We start from the raw sequence: 25,445 nt of genomic DNA, 5'->3' as shown, positions 1-25,445 counted from the left end.
GAAACACTTGGCATGTCTAGAGACATTTTTATTTTTACAACCGGAGAGTGGGCGATGCTACTGGCATCAAATGAGTAAAGGCCAGGAATACCACAAAATATCCCACAGTGCACAGGACAGCCCCTGGCAAGAAAGCATTGTAGCCCCAAATATCAAATGCAGAGGCTGAGAAACACTGTTGTAGGTCAGTGTCCCCTGCATTAGCCCAAGCTGTGAGCAGCACAGTCTTCTTACTGATTTGTGACTTTTGGGTCCTCATTGTAAGAAGCCATTTGGGGCCACAATTCCCCTGCTCTGTATGCATCATTTGGGGGTGAGGAGGTGGTTTCTCTCATTATTTCCAGACTGGAAGACCCTCCTTGTAAGTGATTATTTGGAGTCCAAAGCTCTGTTCCTCCCTTCTAGCAGACCTGGCGCTCAGATCCTGACCTGCTCTGGCCTGAAAAGAAAGGCACAAAAGGGAGGCAAGAACCGTATGAGGTGTTATTCTTTGTTTTTCTCAGCCCACCTGGAATATTCTAAGGTAAGCAAAATGACATCTGGAGTTTGCTTCCACCTCTAGGCCAAACAGTAGGTTTGGGAACTATAGACAAAAATAAATTTCAAGAATAGATTTGGGGGTGCCTGGGTGGCTCAGTCAATTGAGCGGCTAACTTCGGCTCAGGTCATGATCTCACAGCTCGAAGGCTTGTGAGTCTGAGCCCCACATCAGGCTCTATGCTAACAGCTTAGAGCCAGGACCCTGCTTCCAATTCTGTGTCTATCTTTCTGCCCCTTCCCTGCTTGCATTCTGGCGTGCGCTCTCTCTCTCTCTCTCAAAATAAACATTTAAAAAATTTAAAAAAAAAGAATAGCTTGGATATTTGAATTCTATTTCATAGTATGCAATTATACATGTGAATTTCCACTTTGATATATTTAATCAAGAAAAAACCAAAATATTGAAAATTTCCTCTATTTGAAAACATTTAAATATATGCTTTTTTCCCCCTTCATTTATTTATTTTGAGAGAGAGAAAAAGAGCAATGAGCAGCAGATGGGCAGAGAGAAAGTGAGAGACAGAGACAGAATCCCATGTATGTTCCATACTGTCAGTGCAGAGCCTGATGCAGGGCTTGAACCCACCAACTGTGAGATCATGACCTGAGCTGAACCCAAAAGTTGGACACTTAACTGACAGACCTACCCATGTACCCCATAAAAACATTTAAATATATACTTTTAAAAATATCCATAGAAAGTGGTCAAGGTTGTTTTCTTGACAAGAAAAAATTATTGAGATGATGTACTTCATTAATTTCAGTATTAAAGTAAAGGTAAAATTAGGGGAAAACATTCACACATGCTGTAATAATTTTCCCTAGTAGGTTGCAAACATTTGTTCATTTGAAGTTTTACTGATCCATGAAACCCAAAATTCTGGATCACTAGAACTGTCTAGTCCACCACCACCAATTCACAACTGAAAAATCAAGGTCTTTGCTTAAGCAACTCTACTGGTAAGAAATTTACTGCTTTCTGAGGAAGACCAGGTCATATTTGGCCAGTCTATTGGAAAGTTCTTTATGTCTCAGTAAAGTATAACATTTGTGATCATCTCGTCACAATTTCTTGGTGTTTGGCTCTTGTTCTATCCTGCAGGCCACAGCAGATGAGTCAAATTCCACTCCTATAGGTGGATGAATGAATAAAGCAATGAATAAATATGGTTACCATACCCATCTTGAACTTCATGTTCTCTAAGCCAAGTGTTTGCTAGTGCTGCACTGACACAACTCAAGAGTTCCTCTCTACATTGTGGTCACTGTCCTCTCAATAGCTTCCAGTTGCTAGAAGCTGAACAACACAAGTTTTGGCTAAAACAGAATCTACTCGTACTATCATTTTTCTGTTTTAGACATTTCACTCATACTGTTCAGCTTTAGGACAAACTAGATTTGTTGGAAAGCCTTAGTAATATTGACACATGAAATTGTAGTCAAATCAAATTATAGATATTTAAACAAATTTTTCTTTTAACTCACATGCCCCCTACTGTGGATACATTCAGTTGGTGAGGTTTCTATTTGATTCAAGGTTAGGATTTTTTTTATTCATCTCTCCTAAATTTTATCCTGTTATTGTCAGCACATTGTTCCACACTGCTGAGATTTAAAAAAATACATTGTTCTTATAAAATATCTTAAACATTTGGAAAAGAGATGAATACAATGAACACTCACATGTCCAAACCCAAATACAATAAATATTAATATTATACCACATTTTCTTTAGGTTATTATTTTTTTAAACAAACCAAACATTAAATATAGTTGCAGCCAAATGGAAAACTCTAAAATCTCATAATAATATATAATTATATAATATATGTAATAATATATATTATATAATATATATACACATATATAATATGTAATTATATTATATAATCATATATAATATATACTTAACACTTGATCTTAGCCAAAAGGCTGAGAAGCGATATATAATATATACTTTGATATATAATATATAATTTAAATATATATTATCATAGATGACGAATTATTCTGTAACTTAATTTTTTTCCAATATATGAAATTTATTGTCAAATTGGTTTCCATATAACACCCACTGCTCATCCCAGAAGATGCCCTCTTCAATGCCCATCACCTACCCTGCCCTCCTTCCCACCCCCCATCAACCCTCAGTTTGTTCTCAGTTTTTAACAGTCTCTTATGCTTTGGCTCTCTCCCACTCTAACCTTTTTTTTTTCCTTCCCCTCCCCCATGGGTTTCTGTTATGTAACTTAATTTTTTAACTCAACTCTTATTTCTGACGCTCATCCTTCTTAGAAAAAAAAAATTAAATACACATGCCATGTGAAGATAAAGGCAGACAGAGATTCGGGTGAGGTATCAGAGGTCAAAGAACACGAAAGATTGCCAACAAACCTGCAGAAGCCAGAGGAGAGCATGAACAGATTTTCCCTCATAGCTACCAGAAGTGGCCAACACTTTGATACTATTCTTCTAGTCTGCAGAACCATGAGACAATAAATATTTGCTGTGGAAACCACCCGGTTTGTGGTACTTTATTACACCAGCTGTAACAAATCAATATACTCATATTACCTGATTTTTCAAGTGTTTGCCAATATGATAGATATGAGGCAGAATCTTTAATTTTTATTTTCTTTCACTAATGATATTGAGCATACACGTTGCTAATTTGGTTTCCATCTTCAAAGAATTACCTTTTTAATCTTCTCTGCCTACTTTTAACTGACTTGCCTCCAAGCACAATGATTATTTTTTACATAAATATTTTAATTATTCAACCATATTTTCCTTTATGAAATAGGCTCTTTGTATCATGATTGAATATTTTCCTACCCTGAGGTCTTAATATCTTCTACAACTTATTTTCTAATAATTTAGAGTTTTGTTTTTCACAATTTGTTCTTTAATCTGACTGGATTTGAATTTTGTGTATAAAATGAGGCAGGAATTTATCATTTTTTACATTTGGATAACTGATTTTTCAAGAACCATTTATAAATCTGTTTTTAGGTCATTAATTTGTACTAACACTTCTGTCATAGTTTGTGTTCCCATATATGTGCTGCCTTGTTTCTAGGCTATTAATTCTCTTCCACTCATCTTTTTTTGTCTAATTTTGTGGCACCAGTACACCATCTTAACTATTATAGCTGTGAAGTTTTCATTGACATTGAAAAAAACCTTACTATCATTTTTCTTCAGTTTCTAATTATAGCACATTGTCATTAGAGAACTTAGTATATTGAGTCTATAATAGATTATTAAAATGGGTCATTTTCCTATCTGTTTTGGCATACTTCCTGAGACCAAGAACAAAATGGTAGTACCTATTCCAAAGTGCGAGACAAAATATCTTTGAAGTAGTTGCTAAGTAGTTTGCAACACTCAGTCCAAGAACTACATTTAAGGCAAATATGTGCAGGAGGTGAGGAGAGAGAACTTCTTTCCCTTTCCCCATATGTAAAAGAAAGAGATGTCCTCTTATGACTAATGAGGAACTTTAAGAAATCATTAGAGAGTTTGATTCCAGTCTTCTGGAGGTTGAATAGCAATGCTACTAGTAGAAAGAAAGGGACATTTATCACTAGAGACAGAAGTTCAGTGTAGAGGGAACAGGCAACCAGCCAAAGAAGCACAGCCTGCATCAGGGAGCCATAACAAAGTGTTTCCAGCTGGGGAATCTTTGAGGAACCCCCTTGGAACTACCCTCAGGAGAAACATTCAACTTTAAACATCCACCAAGCATCAATATAGATGTGTGTAATAGCAAGCAAATAAAAGTTTTCTTTTTCCTCTTCCTCTCCTACTTTTGCCCCACATCAAATTCAAGATGCGAGAATACAAAGAAAGAACTGATTAGAAAACATGGAGGAACCAAACAAGGTAATAGTCCAACTAAACATGTCTCCCTCCCATATGTTAAGGTTTCAGTGAGAAAGGAAAAGTATTGAACTTAAATAAAATTAAGAATTTTTGTTATTCACTATAATATATATCATTTTTAGTGTACATGAAGCATTTATAAAAATATAAGAAAAAACACCCTTTAAAGAATCAATATGATAAATACTCTGTCCTCTAATCATTATATAATAAATTGGGACTTGGTAAGAAAATTAGTGCTTTAGAATCTTGTACGTTTGGAAACTGTGACATATTTCCAAGCACTTGTGTTGAAGATTATTATTCTTAGAAGGACACATGTTAGTAGTATTTCTTCCAAAAAATATATAACCTGAATCTAATCATCAATAAGCATTAGACATAATAAAATTGAGGAACAGTCTACAAAATAAATGACCTGAATACTTCAAAATACCAATGTCATGAATGACCAAGAAATGGCTAAGGAACTGTTCCAGATAGACAGAGGCTAAAGAAACATAAAAGCTAAATGTAATGAGTGGAAAAAATAAATGTAATGGGTCATTCTGCAATAGATTGTGGACTAGGAGGGGAAAAAAGTTATGAAGGTTGTGACTGAGGCAAAAGCAAAAAAAAAGGGGGAGTATTATAAACAACTTAATATTTTTAAAAAATCTAAATATGTGAATTTCTATAAAAGCATAAAATGTCAAAGTTGAATAAAAACTGAGTAGAAATATTGAATAAGAAGACTTAAAGAAACTTAAATCACACTCAACAGCTTTCTCCCACCTTGTCCCCCATTAGTCCTAGATTTTACAAATGAGTTCCTTCAACCTTTCAGAAACATATAACAGCACTGACAGAAGCTGTCTAAGAAAATAGCAAATGCTGTCCAGCCTAATTTATATAAAGAGGTAATATTCAACCAATTCTCACCTATACAGCTGTATCAATTGCTTACATTCTGATTGGCTGTGCCCCAGTATGAATAAACAGTGAACACTGTCATTTTGAAGTATACTTAGTTTGAGTATTACTTGGAACAAGTATAATTAGAATTCCAAAATCAGATGACAAAACAACAAATGATACAATTTCACTTATGCATCGATGGAAATATCCCTGATAAAATTTAGCTTTAAAAAATCCAACAGTCCATTGTTTTTTATTTTTTTAATGTTTTTAATTATTTTGAAAGAGAGAGAGAGAGCATGAGTGGGAGAAGGGCAGAGAGAAAAGGAGACACAGAATCTGAAGCAGGCTCCAGGCTCGGAGTTGTCAGCACAGAGCCCAATGTTGGGCTTAAACCCATGAGCTGCAAGATCATGACCTGAGCCAAAGTCAGACACTTAACTGAGTCAGCCACCCAGGAGCCCATCAACAGTCTATTTTTTTCTAATCATGCATTATAATCACTTAGTGTTATCTGAGGACAATTCTACATGAAAAATCATTCAATGAATGAGTGATGTCAGTGGAACTCGTGACCTAAAGGTCACCTAAAATCTTCTCCATAAAAGCCACACAAACACTGGCAAAAATTGTCCAATCAACTTCTTCAGAACCTGAAAATTAATTAAAGGCTAAAACAATCTGGGGAGCATTTATTCAAGAAAATCAGTTGAATCTCAGTAATTACAATTACCTTTGTAGCATTTGAACTTGGGCTGTTTCCATACCTCATTCCCCAGGTCCATGGTAGCTTTGAAAACCAACAATTCCACAATCACAGGAAAACCAACAGCATAGCAGCCACTGGAGGGAGAATAGGGTTGGAGTTTCTTCAAAGCCCCAGGTAACTGTCATTATTTGACCTGTCTGGCAGTTCCCTTGAAATCCTCAAATGGCTTGTCTTTATTTGACCTGACTCGAGTTTGCCTAATGCAAATAACTTTTTGTCCTCAAAGGGCTTGTCAAAGATTCTCAGCAGCAACTGTTTAATGTCTCAGCTGCCTGAGACAAACAACTAGCTGACCAAACAATGTGGTCATTAGATGACCCCAGGAAGCTTTGAAAAATTCCAACTTATTCCTGGGCATCTATAAGGTTACACATACATGAAGGGCTATATGCATGTCCAGAGCTGTGCACATGCTCAGGAAAGACCTGAGAAAGCCCTCAGCTCTCATCTCTGTCTGACCTTGACTTCAAGGAAGTAAGGACTATGATAGAGTTGTAAACTACCTGGCTGAATGTGGAAAGCTGGAACCAACATATACACTCAGCCCCTAGGCAAAGACTGGGAGAACTATTGGTTCCAAGCATTAAGAAATCACATTCGGGGTGCCTTGGTGACTCAGTCAGGTAAGTGTCCAACTTCAGCTCAGGTCATGATCTCATGGTTTGTAGGTTCAAGCCTCACATCAGGCTCACTGCTGTCAGCCTATCAACGCAGAGTCTGGAGCCTGCTTCAGACTCTGTGTCTCCCTCTCTCTGTGCCCCTCCCCTGCTCAGGCTCTGTCTCAAAAATAAATAAATGTAAAAAAAAGAAAAAGAAAAAGAAATCACTGTACATTATTATCCAGCCATTAAACTAACTGAGTAAAGACTCTAGTGGCTTCACCCAACAAAGAACACAAATTTGACAGAATTAGTTCAGGAACACAGCTAAAGAAACTGCAGTAACAATGACAATAAATAGTAATAACAAACTCTAGGGGAGAGGGAGATAGGATTTTTAAAGCTGCCACATTATTCAAAATATGTAATTTTCAAAAAAAAAAAAAAGAGAGAGAGAGACATGCAAACAAACAAGGAAGTATGGCCCATACACAGAAAAACAAGCAGTCCATAGAAATTGTTATTGAAGAAACATAGATGTTGTACTTCCTAAACTGGATTTAATCAGCTATCTTAAAGATGTTGTAACTATGGGGCACCTGGGTGGCTCAGTTGGTTAAGCGGCTGACTTCGGCTCAGGTCATGATCTCGCGGTCCGTGAGTTCGAGCCCCACGTCAGGCTCTGTGCTGACAGCTCAGAGCCTGGAGCCTGTTTCAGATTCTGTGTCTCCCTCTCTCTGACCGTCCCCTGTTCATGCTCTGTCTCTCTCTGTCTCAAAAACAAATAAACGTTAAAAAAAAATTTTTAAAGATGTTGTAACTAAAGGAAATCATGTCTAAATAAATAAAGGAAAGTATGATAACAATATCTCATCAAACAGAGATTTAAAAAAAAACAAAGGGAAATTCTGGAATTGAAAAGTACAATATCTGCAATAAATTTTCACCAGAGAGAGTCATAAAGAGATATGAGCTAGAAGAAGAAAGAACCTGTGAACTTGAAGGTAGTTCAAAAAACAGAACTGAGGAAAAGAGAGAAAAAAATAAAGAAAAAGTGAACACAGGCTCAGAGACCTGGGGAATACCAACAAATGGTGCAACACACACATAACAGAAGGAGAGAGAGAAAGGAGAGATAAAAGAATATTTGGAAAAATAATGGCTGAACATCCCCTGATTTTGTGAGAAATATTAATTTACACATCCAAAAAACTCTACAAACTTCAAGTAGGATAAGCTCAAAGACATTCCCACTTAGACATATCAAAAATCACTGTTGAAAAACAAAGATAAAGGATTCTTAATGTGGAAAAACTATTTAGAAAAGTAATATTTTTGCTTTATGTTTTTACTAAAGGTCCTAAATATTGAACATTCAAATATTCTATAAAAGGCAGTACAGTATATTCAAATGTCAAAGTATTATGGATTTGTTAATAATAGGAAATATTTTGCACTGATTGAATCTGCCCATTTGACCCAGACAATAAATAGAATCAGCCAGAATGGAAATGTTGATTGCAAAATCTTTTCATTCTCCGCAATAAATAATTCCTCCCCAGACCTGTCTTGGTCACAGTGCCAAACTCAGTCAGAGATTCTTTAGAGAATTCATGTCCTAGACAGCAAACAAGTCTCAGTCTTCTAAATAACCTTCCATGCATTACTGAAAGTGATACAATGAACTTGAAGGGTCCCATAGGAAAGAGGATACTAAGGAAACAGCTAGATAACTGAGAAAGAAAAATCCGCATAATTCTATATTTGGTTCCACCCACTAGAAACAGTTGGTGTAAACATGATATATTATAAATATGAGGAACTCAGCTCATCTACAAGGCAAAAATATCCCCCCAAAACCTCATGTCATATATTTAGTGAAAAATTAAACAAAAATGATTCTTGGTGAATTCCTTCCTTCCCTTTATTTTTGTGAACAAATACTATGACTCTCCTTCTTTTATATCTATGTATTTACTTCCTTTCAAATGTATTTCATTAGAACCCTCTTTTGAAGTAGCCTCCTTAAATTTTGCTAACTTCAGATAAGAACCACTTTCCCACCTCAGATGGGCATCAGGATACTTTATCTTCCCTGGGTTTCAAGAGACTTTCCACCCTTGCTCACAAGGCAGCACTTGAAAGTAGTTTTGAGTATATTCAGATATAGAAGTAAGACTATAATTTTGATGTTTTAAGAAATGGGGTTTAGTGATTATTATCTGTCATAATTGTATGGATTGCTTTAGATTAGCTGGGTGATTGATCTGTTCCACTTGGCATTGTCTGGGATCTCTTGTTTGGGGCTGGGACACTTCCCAAATCATTCTATGAGGCCAATATCTGATTCCCAAATCAGACAGACATTACAAGAAAATAAAACTATAGACGAATATTCTTTATGAACATAGACACAAAAAATTCATAATAAATTCTAGCAAACAAAATCCAGCAACATACGAAATGTATTATACACCATGACCACGTGGGATTTGTTCCAATACAAGGTTGGTTCAATATATGAAAATCAAATAATGCCATAGACCATTTAATAAAGAATAAAAAACACAAGATCATTCAATGGATGCAGAAAAGACATTTGACAAAATCCAACACCCTTTATTATAAAAACACCAAACAAACTAGGAATAGAAGAAAACTTTCTCGACCAGATAAAGACATCTGTGAAAAATTCATAACTATCATACATAAAGATGAAAGACTGAATGCTTTCTTCCTAAAATTAGGAAAAAGTCTGCTTTTGCCATTCTTTCAACTGTAATGAAAACTATAGCCAGAGTAATTAGGCAAAAAGAAAAAAGACATCCAGATTGGCAAGAATTTTTACAATTCAACAACAAAAATGTAACCTGATCAATGTATGTGCTAAGAAATTGACCAGACATTTCTCCAAATAAGGTATACAAATGGTTGATAATTATCAGAGAAAAGTAAGTCAAAGCTACAATGAGATAGCACTTCCCACCTAGTAGAATGACCTTCACTTAAAAAAAAAAGTGTAGGTGAAGATGTGGAAAAAACTCATGTATTGCTGATGGGAATGAAGATATAGCTGCTTTCAAGAAGAGTTTGGCAGTTCTTCAAAAAGTTTCACATACAGTTACCTTAGAATTCTGAAATTCCATTCCTAGGTATGTACCTAAAATAAGTGAAAACGCATGGTATATGTCCATATTAAAACTTGTATCCAAATGTTCATAGCAACATTATTCATTATAGTCAAAAGGTAGAAACAACTCAAATATTCAAGTGATGAATAAATAAACAAAATGATATATCTATGTAATGGAATATTATTGAGCTATAAAAAGAATGAAGTATTCATACATGCTACAACATGGAGGAACTTTGAAGACATGCTAAATGAAGGAAGCCAGACATCAAAGACAACATATTTTATGATCCATTTATATGAACTGTCCAGAATAGGCAAATTCATACAGACAGAAATCAATATGGTGGCTGCCAAGGACTGGGGGCAGGGAGCAATAAAGAATTACTGCTTAATGGGTATAGGATATCCTTTGGGGGTAATTAAAATGTTTTAGAACAAGACAGAGGTAGTGGTATCACACTTTTTTGGATATATTAAAAAACACTCAACTGTGGTGAATTTAATGGTGTATAAATTACACCATTTGACAGCATTTAACATGAAAATTTGACAATATAATTTGCCACATAAAGAGTGGGAAAATAATGTGATTGCCTCCATAGAGAAAAAAAAATCTTTGAAAAATTTCCAGATTCTTTTATTAGAGAAATAAAATCACACACCAGAATGGAAGGAAATCTCCTTGACTTGTTAAAGTTTGTATCTACACAGACACACATGCACACACACACACACACACACAATATAATAAGTAGTATACTTAACAGAAAACTTAAGAGTTACTTCCACTTATTGAATAAGATTCCCACCAATAGTGTCATTTAACATTGTATCAGACTTCCTGGCCAATACTAGAAAGTATAAAAATAACAATAGGGATGCTGTTGGTGAAGAAAAGGTATTAGGCTTCTAAGGCAAGATGTAAAAATGTTGTTTAGAAATTATATTATACACCTAAACAATTCAACTAAATTAACAAATAAGAGTTTAGCAAGGTTCCCAGAGACAAAATCAATATGTAAAAACCAATGGCATTCTCTATACCAGCAAAAATCAACTGTTAAATACAACTTAAAAAGGTATCCTTCCAAAACAATAAAAATTTAAGGTACATGAGAATTCTTTATGTGGTATACATAAACTCAACTTTTACAAATGTTAAACTTTACCAAGGTATGTAGATAAGTATACAAATAAATGGAATACATTTTCTGCTCTGGATGAGCCCATTTAACATTATAAACATATCAGGACTTCCAGGGAAGATGGACAAGAGGAGGACAGCAGAGTTCATCTCTGTCCCACAGATACAACTAGGTAACCCCCACATCAGTGTAAATAACCCAGAAAATGAACTGAAGACTGGAAGAATAGAACCTCCACAGCGAAATGTAGAGAAGCCGTCACAATTGGAGAGGGTAGAAAGGGAGAATATGCAGTACTGTCTACTGGAGGGAGGTATGCTTTGGGTGAAGAAAGGGGAAAGAATCAGAGTCTCACCCAAGGCACCCCAAGGAGAGGACAAATCCCTGCAACATTTGGCTTTGAAACTAGAAGAGCATAATTTGACAAGATCTTACATCAATGGGACTTAATACCTGGAACTTTAAATATCAGTGGGCTCAGCTCTGGGAGAGCCCAGAGGGCAAGAGGAAATTGAGTTCCACCCTTAAAGAGACAGCATACAAATAGCCCCAGTGAGATACAGCAGGAAGCCCCAGTTTGAAAAATGCCTGTGATATACAGAAGGCAGATTTGCTTACTATTCCTAGATCACCTGACTAAGAGGCAGGGATCATTGGGAGCCTTCTCCAAGAACAAAAGAGCTGGCAGGCACAATTGCCCTTACTTGGCCCCAGGCCTAGACACAGGGCCACCTGTGGGAACCAGCTCAGTGCCCACACTCACTACCTAACTTGATTACACCAAAGCCCTACCCACTTCCCCACTCCTGTGGAACCACCCTTCCCAATCTTGCTTGCCTCAGTCCCAGTTTGGTGGCCCTGACCCCCAGAAGACCAGCCCAAACCCCTGCTTACAAGCACCTCCCAGTGTGAGAGTTTTGCAGAGCCTCAGCCCAGGCAGCAGTGGGGACAGGTCTCATTTCACAAGCAGACCAGAGCATACCTAATTAAACATACCCCTTTCAGTCCAGGAACTAAAAACTGCCCAAAACAGGCAAAGGGAGCCTCTGAAAAAGACTGTCCTGAAGGAGAAAGTGGCCAGGACAAAACAGCAGGGCACATGCAGCACACAATGGAGTCACTCTCAGAAGCACTGGGCCCTGGGGAACAGGGGACACTACACAGAAGGGCACTATAGGATCTCTTCTTCATAAAGGTCATTACTCTCAAGAGCAGGAGATGTAACTGACTTTCCTAACACAGAGAAATAGGCACATAGACTTAGACAAAATAAGAAGACAGAGAAATTTATCCCAAAAAAACAAACAAACAAACCAAACAAACACAAAACAAAAAACAGGGCAAGGCCAGGGCCAGAGATTTAAGCAAAACATAAAAGTAATGTCCCTCATGGAATATTTAAAGCAATGATCATAAGGATACTTACTGGACTTGAGAAAAGAGTGGAATACAAAAGTAAGTGAGACCCTTAACACAGAGGTAAGGACTAACAGAGATGAAGGGCTTAATAAATGAAATGATAAACATGTTTGATGGAATGAAGAACAGGCTGGAAGAAGCAGATGAACAAATTAATGACCTAGAAGACAGAGTGATATAAACTAATCAAGCTGAACAAGAGACAAGAATTATGCAAAAGAATAGACTTAGAGAACTGTGACTCCACCAAATGTAATCTTCATATTAGAGTAGTCCCAGAAAAAAAGAGAGAATAGAAAATATATTTAAAGAAATAATAGCTGAAAAGTTTCCTTACCTGGGGGAAGAAACAGATCACCAGATCCAGAAGGCACAGACAGCCCCAAACAAAATCAACAAAAGGAGATCCATACCAAGATACAGTAATTAAACTGGAAAAAATACAGTGATGAAAAAAAAATTTTAAAGTAGCAAGAATGAAATCCCCATAAGGCTATCGGGGGATTTTTCAGCAGAAACTTTCCAAGCCAGAAGGGAGTGGCCTGATATATTCAAAGTACTGAATGGGAAATTTTTTTCAGTCAAGAATACTCTATTCAGCAAAGCTATCCATAGAATAGAAGGAGAGATAAAGAGTTTCCCAAACAAAAATTAAAGGAGTTCATGATCACTAAACCAGCCCTGCAAGAAATATTAAAGGAACTCTCTGAGTGGAGAGAACAAAAGTGACATAAGAAGGCAGGAAACACAGAGGCAGTAAAAATAGATATTTCTGTAAAAAAAAACAGTCAAGGAAATTACAAAATAAAAAGATGCAATATATGATAACATACACCTAAAACGTGAGGAGGAGAGGAATAAGAATGAGTTCAAACTTAAATAATCATGAACTTAACATAGACTGCTATATGCAGAAGAGGTTATATACAAACCTAATGGTAACCATATTTCAAAACCCACTAATATATATGCAAAGAATAAAGAGAATGAAATCCAAATATATCACTGAAGAAAATCAGCAAACCATAAATGTAAATGGACAAAATGCTCCAATCAAAAGACATAGAGTGACAGAATCAATTAAAAAAAAAAGACTCAGCTATATGCTGGCTACAAGACCTTGTACAAGACAGCTAAAAGGCTGTCTTTTAGACCTAAAGACACGGGTAGATTGAAAGTGAGGGGATGGGGAAACATTTTTCATATCAATGGATGTCAAAAGGAAGCTGGTATAACAACAAAGGACCCTATGTAATCATAAAGGGGACAATGCAACAAGAAGAAACAATAATTATAAATATTTATGCACCCAACATAGAAGCACAAAAATACATAAAGCAGTTAATAACAAACATAAAGGAATTAATTGATAATACAATAATAGGAGGGAGCTTTAAAATCCCACTACATCAATGGGCAGATCATCAAAACAGAAAATCAACAAGGAAACAATGGCTTTGAATGACACATTGGAACACATGGATTTAACAGATATATTAAGAATATTCCATCCAGAACAGCAGAATACACATTCTTTTCAAGTGCACACAGAACATTCTCCAGAATAGATCACATATCAGGCCACAAAACAAGCCTTAACAAATTCAAGAAGATCAAAGTCATACCATGCATTTTTTCTGAACACACTGCTATGAAACTAGAAGTCGATCACAAGAAAAAAACCTGGAAAGAACACAGATAAATGGAGGTTAAATAACCTACTATTAAACAACAATTGGGTAAACAAAGAAATGAAGGAAGAAATTTTAAAAAGTACATGGAAACAAATGAAAATGAAAACACAATGGTCCAAAACCCTTGGGGTACAGTAAAAGCAGTTCTAAGAGGAAGTTTATACCAATACAGATCTACCTCAAGAAGCAAGAAAATTCTCAAATAAACAACCTAATCTTGCACATAAAGGATTTGGAAAAAGAACAAACAAAACCTAAACCAGCAGAAAGAAGGAAATAATAAAGATTAGAGCAGAAATAAATGATATAGAAGTTAAAAGTAAAAGCAAAAAACAATAGAACAGATCAATGAAACCAGGAGCAGATTCTTTAAAAAAAAAAAAAAAAACTGATAAACCTCTAGCCAGACTTACCAAGAAAAAAAGATAAAGGACCTAAGTAAACAAAATCACAAATGAGAGATGAGAAGTAAAACCAACACCACAGAAATACAAATAATTACAAGAGAATATTAGGAGTAGCTACATGCCAACAGACTGGGCAAATTAGAAGAAATGGAAAAATTACTAAAAACACATAACCTACCAAAACTGAATGAGGAATAAATAGAAAACTTGAACAGACCAATTACCAGAGACGAAATTGAATCATTAATAAAATAACTCCCAATAAAAAAAAAAAGTCCAGTACCAGATGCTTCGCTGGTGACTTCTACCAAGCATTTCAATAAAAGTAAATACTATTCTTCTCAAACTATTCCAAAAAAAAAAAAAAAATAGAAGAGGATGTAAACTTTCCAAATTCATTTAATGAGGATACCAAAACCAGATAAAGATACCACCAAAAAGAAAACTGTAGGGCAAAATCTCTAATGAACATAGATGCAAAAACCAACAAATTATCAGAAAGCTGAATCCCACAATATATTAAAAAAATCATTTACCATGATCACATGGGATTTATTCCTGTAATGCTATGGTGGTTCAATAGTCACAAATCAATCAATGTGATAAAATACATCAAAAAGAGAAAGGTTAAAAACCATCTGATCATTACAATAGATGCAGAAAAAAACATTTGACAAAGTACAACATCTATTAATGATAAAAACTCTCAACAAAGTAGGTTTAGAGGAAACATACCTGAATATAATATAGGCCATATAAAAAACCCACAGTGAACATCATCTTCATTGGTGACAAACTAAGAGCTTTTCCCCTTAGATAACAAGAAGAGAAGGATGTTCACTCTCACTACTTTTATTCAACATAGTCCTAGAAGTCCTAACCACAGCAATCAGACAAGAAAAAGAAATAAAATACATCCAGATTGGTAAAGAAGAAGTAAGGCTTTCACTATTTGTGGATGACATGATACTACAGAAAACCCTCAAGACCCCACCAAAAAGCTAGTAGAACTGATAAATAAATTCAGTAAAGTGCAAGATACAAAATCAATATATAGAAATCTCTTGCATTGTAATATATTAATAATGAAGTAGCATAAAGAGAAATTAAGAAAACAATCCCATTTGTAATTTCACCAAAAAGAATAAAATACCCAGGAATAAACTTAACCAAGGTGGTGAAAAACTTATACTATGAAAATTATAAAAAAACTGATGAAATAAATTGAAAATGATACAAACAACTGGAAAGATATTCCATGCTCATGGAAGAATAATAAAATGTCCATACTACCCAAAGGAATCTACAGATTTGATGCAATCCCTATCAAAATAGCAACAGCATTTTTCACAGAGCTAAAACAAATTATCCTAAAATTTGTTTGGAACCAAAAAAAAGACCCCAAATAGCCAAAGCAATATTGAAAAAGAACAAAACTGGAGGTATCACAATCCCAGATTTTAAAATTTACTACAAAGCTGAAGTAATCAAAATGGTATGGTACTGGCACAAAAACAGAAACATTGATCAATGAAACAGAATGCAGAGCCCAGAAATCAATCAATATTTATATGGTCAATTAATTTTTAACTGAGGAGGCAAGAATATACAATGGGTAAAAGTCTCTTCAACAAATAGTGTTGGGAATACTGGACAGCCACAAATAAAAGAATGAAATTGGACCACTTTCTGACACCATACACAAAAATAAACACAAAATGGATTAAAGACCTACATGTGAGACCTAAAACTAAAAATCCTAGAAGGGAGCACAGGCAGTAATTTCTCTGATACCGGCCATAGCAACATTTTTTTAGATATGTTTCCGAGGCCAGGGAAACAAAAGTAAAAATAAACTATTGGGACCACATCAAAATAAAAAGCTTCTGCACAGTGAAGGAAACAACCAACAAAACTAAAAGACAACCTAAGGAATTGGGAAGATATTTTCAAATCACATATCTGATAAAGAGGTAGTATCCAATATATATTAAGAATTTATACAACACTAAAAAAAAACCCAAAACTAAATAATCCAATTAAAAAATGGGCGAAAGATACAAGCATAATTTATCCAAAGAAGACATACACATAGCCAATAGACACATGAGAAGATTCTCAATATCACTAATCATCAGGGAAATGCAAATCAAAACCATGAGATATCACCTCACATCTGTCAAAATGGCTAAAATCAAATACACAAGAAACAACAAGTGTTGGTAAGAAAAAGGAATCCTTGTGCACTGTTGGGGGAAATGCAAACTGGTGCAGCCACTTTGGAAAACAGTGTGCAGATTCCTCAAAAAGTTAAAAATAGAAATATCCTATAACCCAGCAATTGCACTACTAGATATTCACCAAAGGATACAAAAATACAGATTTGAAGGGGCACATGCATGCCAATGTTTATAGTAGCACTATCAATAATAGTCAAATTATAGAGAGCCCATACATCCATCAACTGATGAATGGATAAAGAAGTGGCATATAGATTTATTTGTGAAGATGGTGGCATGGGAGGATGCTGGGCTCACCGCGTCCTGCTGATCACTTAGATTCCACCTACACCTGCCTAAATAACCCAGAAAACCGCCACAAGACTAGCAGAACAGAGTCTCCAAAGCCAAGCGCAGACGAGAGGCCCACGGAAGAGGGTAGGAAGGGCGGCAAGGCGGTGCGCACTACATGGACTGGCGGGAGGGAGCTGGGTGGAGAGGTGGCCCGCTGGCCAAGCAGAGACCCCAAGTCTGGCTTGCAAAAGCAGAGGGGCCGGACGGAGTGTGTTTGGACAGTGAGCAGGGACTTAACATCTGGAAGGTTATAAGTTAACAGCTCTGCTCAGAGAGCAGGAAGGCTGGAAGACAATGGGAGGGAGAGTTGCTGAGCCCCGGGACAACAGAGCTCAGTTTGGCGGGGAACAAAGGTGCTCGCCAGCACCATCTCCCTCGCCCATCCCCCAGCCAAAATCCCAAAGGGAACCAGTTCCTGCCAGGGAACTTGCTGGCACCGCACAAACACCCAATGCAGTGCTTCTACGGATCCACACCTCCAGCAGTGGGTCTGACTCCCTCCCGCTGCCACAGGGCCCCTCCCAAAGCGGATCACCAAAGGAAAAGCAAGCTGAGCCTGCCCCTCCTGCCCCTGTGCACCTTGCCGATCCACCCCAGCTAATACGCCAGATCCCCAGCACCACAAGCCTGGCAGTGTGCAAGTAGCCCAGACGGGCCACGCCACCCCACAGTGAATCCCTCCCCGAGGAGAGGGGAAGAGAAGGCACACACCAGTATGACTGTGGCCCCAGTGGTGGGCTGGGGGCAAACATCAGGTCTGACTGCGGCCCTGCCCACCAATGCCAGTTATTCAAGACAGCACAGGGGAAGTGCCCTACAGTTCGGCACCACTCCAGGAACTATCCAAAATGACCAAACGGAAGAATTCCCCTCAAAAGAATTTCCAGGAAATAACAACAGCTAACGAACTGATCAAAAACGATTTAAACGATATAACAGAAAATGAATTTAGAATAATAGTCATAAAATTATCGCTGGGCTTGAAAACAGTGTAGAGCACAGCAGAGAATCTATTGCTACAGAGATCAACGGACTAAGGAATAGTCAGGAGGACCTAAAAAATGCAATAAACGAGCTGCAAAATAAAATGGAAATGAACACGGCTCATATTGAAGAGGCAGAGGAGAGAATAGGTGAACTAGAAGATAAAATTATGGAAAAAGCAGCTGAGAAAAAGAGAGATAAAAAAATCCAGGAGTACGAGGGGAAAATTAGAGAACTAAGTGATGCACTAAAGAGAAATAATATATGCATAATTGGTATTCCAGAGGAGGAAGAGAGAGGGAAAGGTGCTGAAGGTGTACTTGAAGAAATAATAGCTGAGAACTTCCCTGAACTGGGGAAGGAAAAAGGCATTGAAATCCAAGAGGCACAGTGACATAACTTGAATCGATCTTCTGCATGACATATCATAGTGAAACTGGCAAAACAAGGATAAACAGAAAATTCTGAAAGCAGTGAGGGATGAACGTGCTCTAACATATAAAGGGAGACCTATAAGACTCGTGACCAATCTCTCTTCTGAAACTTGGCAGGCCAGAAAGGAATGGCAGGAGATCTTCAATGTGATGAACAGGAAACATATGCAGCTGAGAATCCTTTATCCAGCAAGTCTGTCATTTAGAATAGGAGAGATAAAGGTCTTTCCAAACAAAAACTGAAGGAATTCGTCACCACAAACCCAGGCTTACAAGAGATCCTAAGGGGGATCCTGTGAGACAAAGTACCAGAGACGTCGCTACGAGCATAAAACATACGGATATCACAATGACTCTAAACCCATATCTTTCTATAATAACACTGAATGTAAATGGACTAAATGTGCCAACCAAAAGACAAAGGGTATCAGAATGGATAAAAAAACAAGACCCATCTATTTGCTGGCTACAAGACTCATTTTAGACCTGAGGACACCTTCAGATTGAGAGTGAGGGGATGGAGAACTATTTATCATGCTACTGGAAGTCAAAAGAAAGCTGGAATAGCCATACTTATATCAGACAAACTAGACTTTAAATTAAAGGCTGTAACAAGAGATGAAGAAGGGCATTATATAATAATTACAGGGTCTATCCATCAGGAAGAGCTAACAATTATAAATGTCTATGCGCCGAATATGGGAGCCCCCAAATATATAAAACAATTACTCACAAACATAAGCAACCTTATTGACAAGAATGTGGTCATTGCAGGGGACTTTAACACCCCACTTACAGAAATGGATAGATCATCTAGACCCATGGTCAATAAAGAAACAAGGGCCCTGAATGATACATTGGATCAGATGGACTTGACAGATATATTTAGAACTCTGCATCCCAAAGCAACAGAATATACTTCTCGAGTGCACATGGAACATTCTCTAAGATAGATCACATACTGGGTCACAAAACAGCCTTTCATAAGTTTACAAGAATTGAAATCATACCATGCATACTTTCAGACCACAATGCTATGAAGCTTGAAATCAACCACAGGAAAAAGTCTGGAAAATCTCCAAAAGCATGGAGGTTAAAGAACACCCTACTAAAGAAGGAGTGGGTCAACCAGGCAATTAGAGAAGAAATTTAAAAAATATATGGAAACAAACGAAAATGAAAATACAACAATCCAAACGCTTTGGGATGCAGCGAAGGCAGTCCTGAGAGGAAAATACATTGCAATCCAGGCCAATCTCAAGAAACAAGAAAAATCCCAAATACAAAATCTAACAGCACACCTAAAGGAAATAGAAACAGAACAGCAAAGACAGCCTAAACCCAACAGAAGAAGAGAAATAATAAAGATCAGAGCAGAAATAAACAATATAGAATCTAAAAAAACTGTAGAGCAGATCAACGAAACCAAGAGTTGGTTTTTTGAAAAAATAAACAAAATTGATAAACCTCTAGCCAGGCTTCTCAAAAAGAAAAGGGAGATGACCCAAATAGATAAAATCATGAATGAAAATGGAATTATTACAACCAATCCCTCAGAGATACAAGCAATTATCAGGGAATACTATGAAAAATTATATGCCAACAAACTGGACAACCTGGAAGAAATGGACAAATTCCTAAACACCACACACTTCCAAAACTCAATCAGGAGGAAATAGAAAGCTTGAACAGACCCATAACCAGCGAAGAAATTGAATCGGTTATCAAAAATCTCCCAACAAATAAGAGTCCAGGACCAGATGGCTTCCCAGGGGAGTTCTACCAGACGTTTAAAGCAGAAATAATACCTATCCTTCTCAAGCTATTCCAAAAATAGAAAGGGAAGGAAAACTTCCAGACTCATTCTATGAAGCCAGTATTACTTTGATTCCTAAACCAGACAGAGACCCATTAAAAAAAGAGAACTACAGGCCAATATCCCTGATGAATATGGATGCAAAAATTCTCAATAATATACTAGCAAATCGAATTCAACAGCTTATAAAAAGAATTATTCACCATGATCAAGTGGGATTCATTCCTGGGATGCAGGGCTGGTTCAACATTCGCAAATCAATCAACGTGATACATCACATTAATAAAAGAAAAGATAAGAACCATATGATCCTGTCAATCGATGCAGAAAAGGCATTTGACAAAATTCAGCAAAATTTCTTAATAAAAACCCTCGAGAAAGTTGGGATAGAAGGAACATACTTAAACAACATAAAAGCCATTTATGAAAAGCCCACAGCTAACATCATCCTCAATGAGGAAAAACTGAGAGCTTTTTCCCTGAGATCAGGAACACGACAGGGATGTCCACTCTCACTGCTGTTGTTTAACATAGTGTTGGAAGTTCTAGCATCAGCAATCAGACAACAAAAGGAAATCAAAGGCATCAAAATTGGCAAAGATGAAGTCAAGCTTTCGCTTTTTGCAGATGACATGATATTATACATGGAAAATCCGATAGAGTCCACCAAAAGTCTGCTAGAACTGATACATGAATTCAGCAAAGTTGCAGGATACAAAATCAATGTACAGAAATCAGTTGCATTCTTAAATACTAACAATGAAGCAACAGAAAGACAAATAAAGAAAGTGATCCCATTCACAATTGCACCAAGAAGCATAAATCTAACCAAAGATGTAAAAGATATGTATGTTGAAAACTATAGAAAGCTTATGAATGAAATTGAAGAAGATATAAAGAAATGGAAAAACATTCCATGCTCATGGATTGGAAGAATATTGTCAAAATGTCAATACTACCCAAAGCTATCTACACATTCAATGCAATCCCAATCAAAATTGCACCAGCATTCTTCTTGAAACTAGAACAAGCAATCCTAAAATTCATATGGAACCACAAAAAGCCCCGAATAGCCAAGGTAATTTTGAAGAAGAAGACCAAAGCAGGAGGCATCACAATCCCAGACTTTAGCCTCTACTACAAAGCTGTAATCATCAAGACAGCATGGTATTGGCACAAAAACAGACACATAGACCAATGGAATAGAATAGAAACCCCAGAACTAGACCCACAAACGTATGGCCAACTCATCTTTGACAAAGCAGGAAGAACATCCAATGGAAAAAAGAGTCTCTTTAACAAATGGTGCTGGGAGAACTGGACAGCAACATGCAGAAGGTTGAAACTAGACCACTTTCTCACACCATTCACAAAAATAAACTCAAAATGGATAAAGGACCTGAATGTGAGACAGGAAACCATCAAAACCCTAGAGGAGAAAGCAGGAAAAGACCTCTCTGACCTCAGCCATAGCAATCTCTTACTCGACACATCCCCAAAGGGAATTAAAAGCAAAAATGAACTACTGGGACCTTATGAAGATAAAAAGCTTCTGCACAGCAAAGGAAACAACCAACAAAACTAAAAGGCAACCAACAGAATGGGAAAAGATATTTGCAAATGACATATCAGACAAAGGGCTAGGATCCAAAATCTATAAAGAGCTCACCAAACTCCGCACCCGAAAAACAAATAACCCAGTGAAGAAATGGGCAGAAAATATGAATAGACACTTCTCTAAAGAAGACATCCGGATGGCCAACAGGCACATGAAAAGATGCTCAACGTTGCTCATCAGGGAAATACAAATCAAAACCACACTCAGATATCACCTCACGCCAGTCAGAGTGGCCAAAATGAACAAATCAGGAGACTATAGATGCTGGAGAGGATGTGGAAAAACGGGAACCCTCTTGCACTGTTGGTGGGAATGCAAATTGGTGCAGCCACTCTGGAAAACAGTGTGGAGTTTCCTCAAAAAATTAAAAATAGATCTACCCTATGACCCAGCAGTAGCACTGCTAGGAATTTACCCAAGGGATACAGGAGTACTGATGCATAGGGGCACTTGCACCCCAATGTTTATAGCAGCACTCTCAACAATAGCCAAATTATGGAAAGAGCCTAAATGTCCATCAACTGTTGAATGGATAAAGAAATTGTGGTTTATATACACAATGGAGTACTATGTGGCAATGAGAAAGAATGAAATATGGCTCTTTATAGCAACGTGGATGGGACTGGAGAGTGTGATGCTAAGTGAAGTAAACCATACAGAGAAAGACAGAAACATATGGTTTCACTCTTATGTGGATCCTGAGAAACTTAACAGAAACCCATGGGGGAGGGGAAGGGAAGAAAAAAAAAAGAGGTTAGAGTGGGAGAGAGTCAAAGCATAAGAGACTGTTAAAAACTGAGAACAAACTGAGGGTTGATGGGGGGTGGGAGGGAGGGGAGGGTGGGTGATGGGTATTGAGGAGGGCACCTTTTGGGATGAGCACTGGGTGTTGTATTGAAACCAATTTGACAATAAATTTCACATATTGGAAAAAAAGTGGCATATAAATATATATATGCAATGGAATATTACTCAGCCATAAAAAAGAATGAAATCTTGCCATTTGCAATGTTGAAAGATGTAGAGTATATTATGCTAAGAGAAATAAATCAGAGAAAGATAAATATCATATGATTTCATTCCTATGCAGTATTTAAGAACAAAACAGATGAATATATGAGAAGGGAAAAGAGAGGGAAGGAGGCAAACCGTAAGCGACTCTTAACTAGAGAGAACAAATTGAGCATTGCTGGAGGAAAGGTGGGTGGGAAATGGGATTAATGGGTGAGGGGTATTAAGGAGGGCACTTGTGATGAGCACTGAGTGTTCTATGTAAGTGATGAATCACAAATTCTACTCTTGAAACCAACATTACTCTATATGTTAACTCACTAAAATTTAGAGAACAAACTGATGGTTATAGTGGAGGTGAAAGGGGTCATGAGTGAAACGAGTGAAACAAGTGAAAAGGATCAAAAAGTACACATATCATAAAGACCACTGAGTAATGTATAGAATTGTTGAATTACTATATTGTATGCCTGATACTAATATAACTATGTTAACTAAAGTGGGATATTAAAAAATTACAAAAATGTCAGTTTTTACCAATTTTATCTATTAACTCAAACTGAAACAAAAAAAATCCATTTGGAGTATTAAGGATACGTGGTTCAATATTCACATGGGCAAAATAGAAGGGTACAAATAACTAAACTGACATATTCAAAAAGCAGAGATCAATGCTTGCTCTTTAAATTATTACAATAAACAATAAATAGACAAATGGCTGATGAATCAAAAGTTTGGAGAGAGACCCATGAACATGTAAAAACTTAACATAGAGAATGATAGCACTACATATTTATGTACTAAAGGGAAAGGACAGGTTGTTTACTAGATGGTTTTGCCAAAGTTGGTTTTACTCTGAAGAAAAATTAAAATTTAGTTCATTCATTTGTTTGCAAAGATAGAAACACATTTCATAAAACACCTATATATATGTAAAATTATGTAAAAAAAATCTTTGTGAATAGAAGTGGAAATGAAATATTTAAACATAACCTGAAAGGCACAAAGTATCAGACAAAAAAATCATTTTAAAATCAATTTGATATATCAAAATAGTGGCTACTGATTAGAGAATATAAGGGTAAAATTAATGAGTATAGATTGAGAGATGGAATTTACAATGTCTGAAATCAATCAGAAACTCTCTTTTAAACCAGAAGTCAGAAAAGTTTTTCTGTAAAAGGACAGCTAATAAATATATTAGGCTTTGTGTGTCATATGTTCTTGTTTGAACTACTCAGTTCTGCCATTGTAACATAAAGCCAGCAATACATAATATATAAATATTTGCAACTATGTTCAATACAACTTTATTTATGAACACTAAAATTTGATTTTATATCATATTCATGTGTCCCTCAATATTATTCTTCTCTTCATTTTCCCTGCATCATTTAAAAATATAAACATCATTTTTAGCCCTTTGGCTGTATGAGAACAGGCAACATGTCAAATCTGACCTGCCGACCAAACTTTGCTGACCCCTGGCTCAGACTGTAAAGGAAACTTTGCAAACAAACAACACAGTGGAAGAATAGCAATACCAAATACGCAAAGACTGAAAGCAAGCAAAATATAGAAAATGAAATTTAGAAGTCCTCACTATTGAATACATACTCAAACTAAGAATCTGAAGTGCAAATTTATTTATTTTTATTTTTTTAATGTTTATTTATTTTTGAGAGACAGAAAGAGAGACAGGCATGAGCAGGGGAAGGGCAGAGAAAGAGGGAGACACAGAATGTGAAGCAGGCTCCAGGCTCTGAGCTGTCAGCACAGAGTCCTACATGGGGCTTGAACTCACGAACTGTGAGATCACGACCTGAGCCAAAGTTGGACGCTTAACTGACTGAGCCATCCAGATGCCCCTCGAAGTGCAATTTAAATGAGATGTTATTTTTATACCTTTCAGATGGTCAAAATTTAGAAAGCTGAATAATGCCAAATGCTGGCTGGATAAGAGACATAGGAATCTTCACAACTTGCTGATAAAAATGTAAATTGCAACCCTTCTGAGAGATCTGATACCACCTAGTTTAATTAAGTATATTAATATCTTTTTTCCCCCTGAAAATCCTTCTCTTGCTTTTATATACCAAAAAAGTGTATTAAGGGATGTATATAAGCAAATTTATTCAGATTTGCTGTAGGGAGTTGAAGGTAATCTCTCATTATTGAGAGAATAAATGGGTAAATGTGATGGATATATACATACTAGTATGGAGAACCAAGCAGATTTTAAAAGCAACATGACAAACTGATAGTCATATCAGCATAGTACTTTGTGAGAAAAAAAAGAGAAATAGGTGAAGTTATAGGGTACTGTATCATTTATGAAAATAAATAACATATGCATCTTATACAACATATATTTCACAAGCTTATATACGAAACAAAAGGCATCTGTCAAACCAGCTAGAAATGTGTGTTGAATGTGTGTTGGGGAGTGGGGGGCAGGAAAAATAAAGAATGAGGCTTAAACATATAAATATATGAATCAAAACAAAAAGGGCATTGC

At 36.6% G+C, this 25,445-nt stretch overlaps 1 long non-coding RNA gene across 1 annotated transcript in view; it reads left to right on the top strand.

Annotated features, from left to right (window-relative positions):
• The first annotated feature begins 328 nt into the window (after positions 1-328).
• Positions 329-25,445, top strand: part of LOC122235056 — a 44,320-nt gene continuing 19,203 nt past the window's right edge. The window contains exons 1-2 of the long non-coding RNA XR_006213163.1: positions 329-523; positions 4,373-4,425. This is a non-coding gene — a long non-coding RNA (uncharacterized LOC122235056). The remainder of the gene's footprint in view (positions 524-4,372; positions 4,426-25,445) is intronic.

This window comes from Panthera tigris, chromosome F2, assembly GCF_018350195.1.
Source record: "Panthera tigris isolate Pti1 chromosome F2, P.tigris_Pti1_mat1.1, whole genome shotgun sequence".
In the NCBI taxonomy this organism is placed as follows: Eukaryota; Metazoa; Chordata; class Mammalia; order Carnivora; family Felidae; genus Panthera; species Panthera tigris.
Note: the sequence above shows the minus strand (reverse complement) of the source record. Positions and strands in the feature narration are given on the sequence as shown.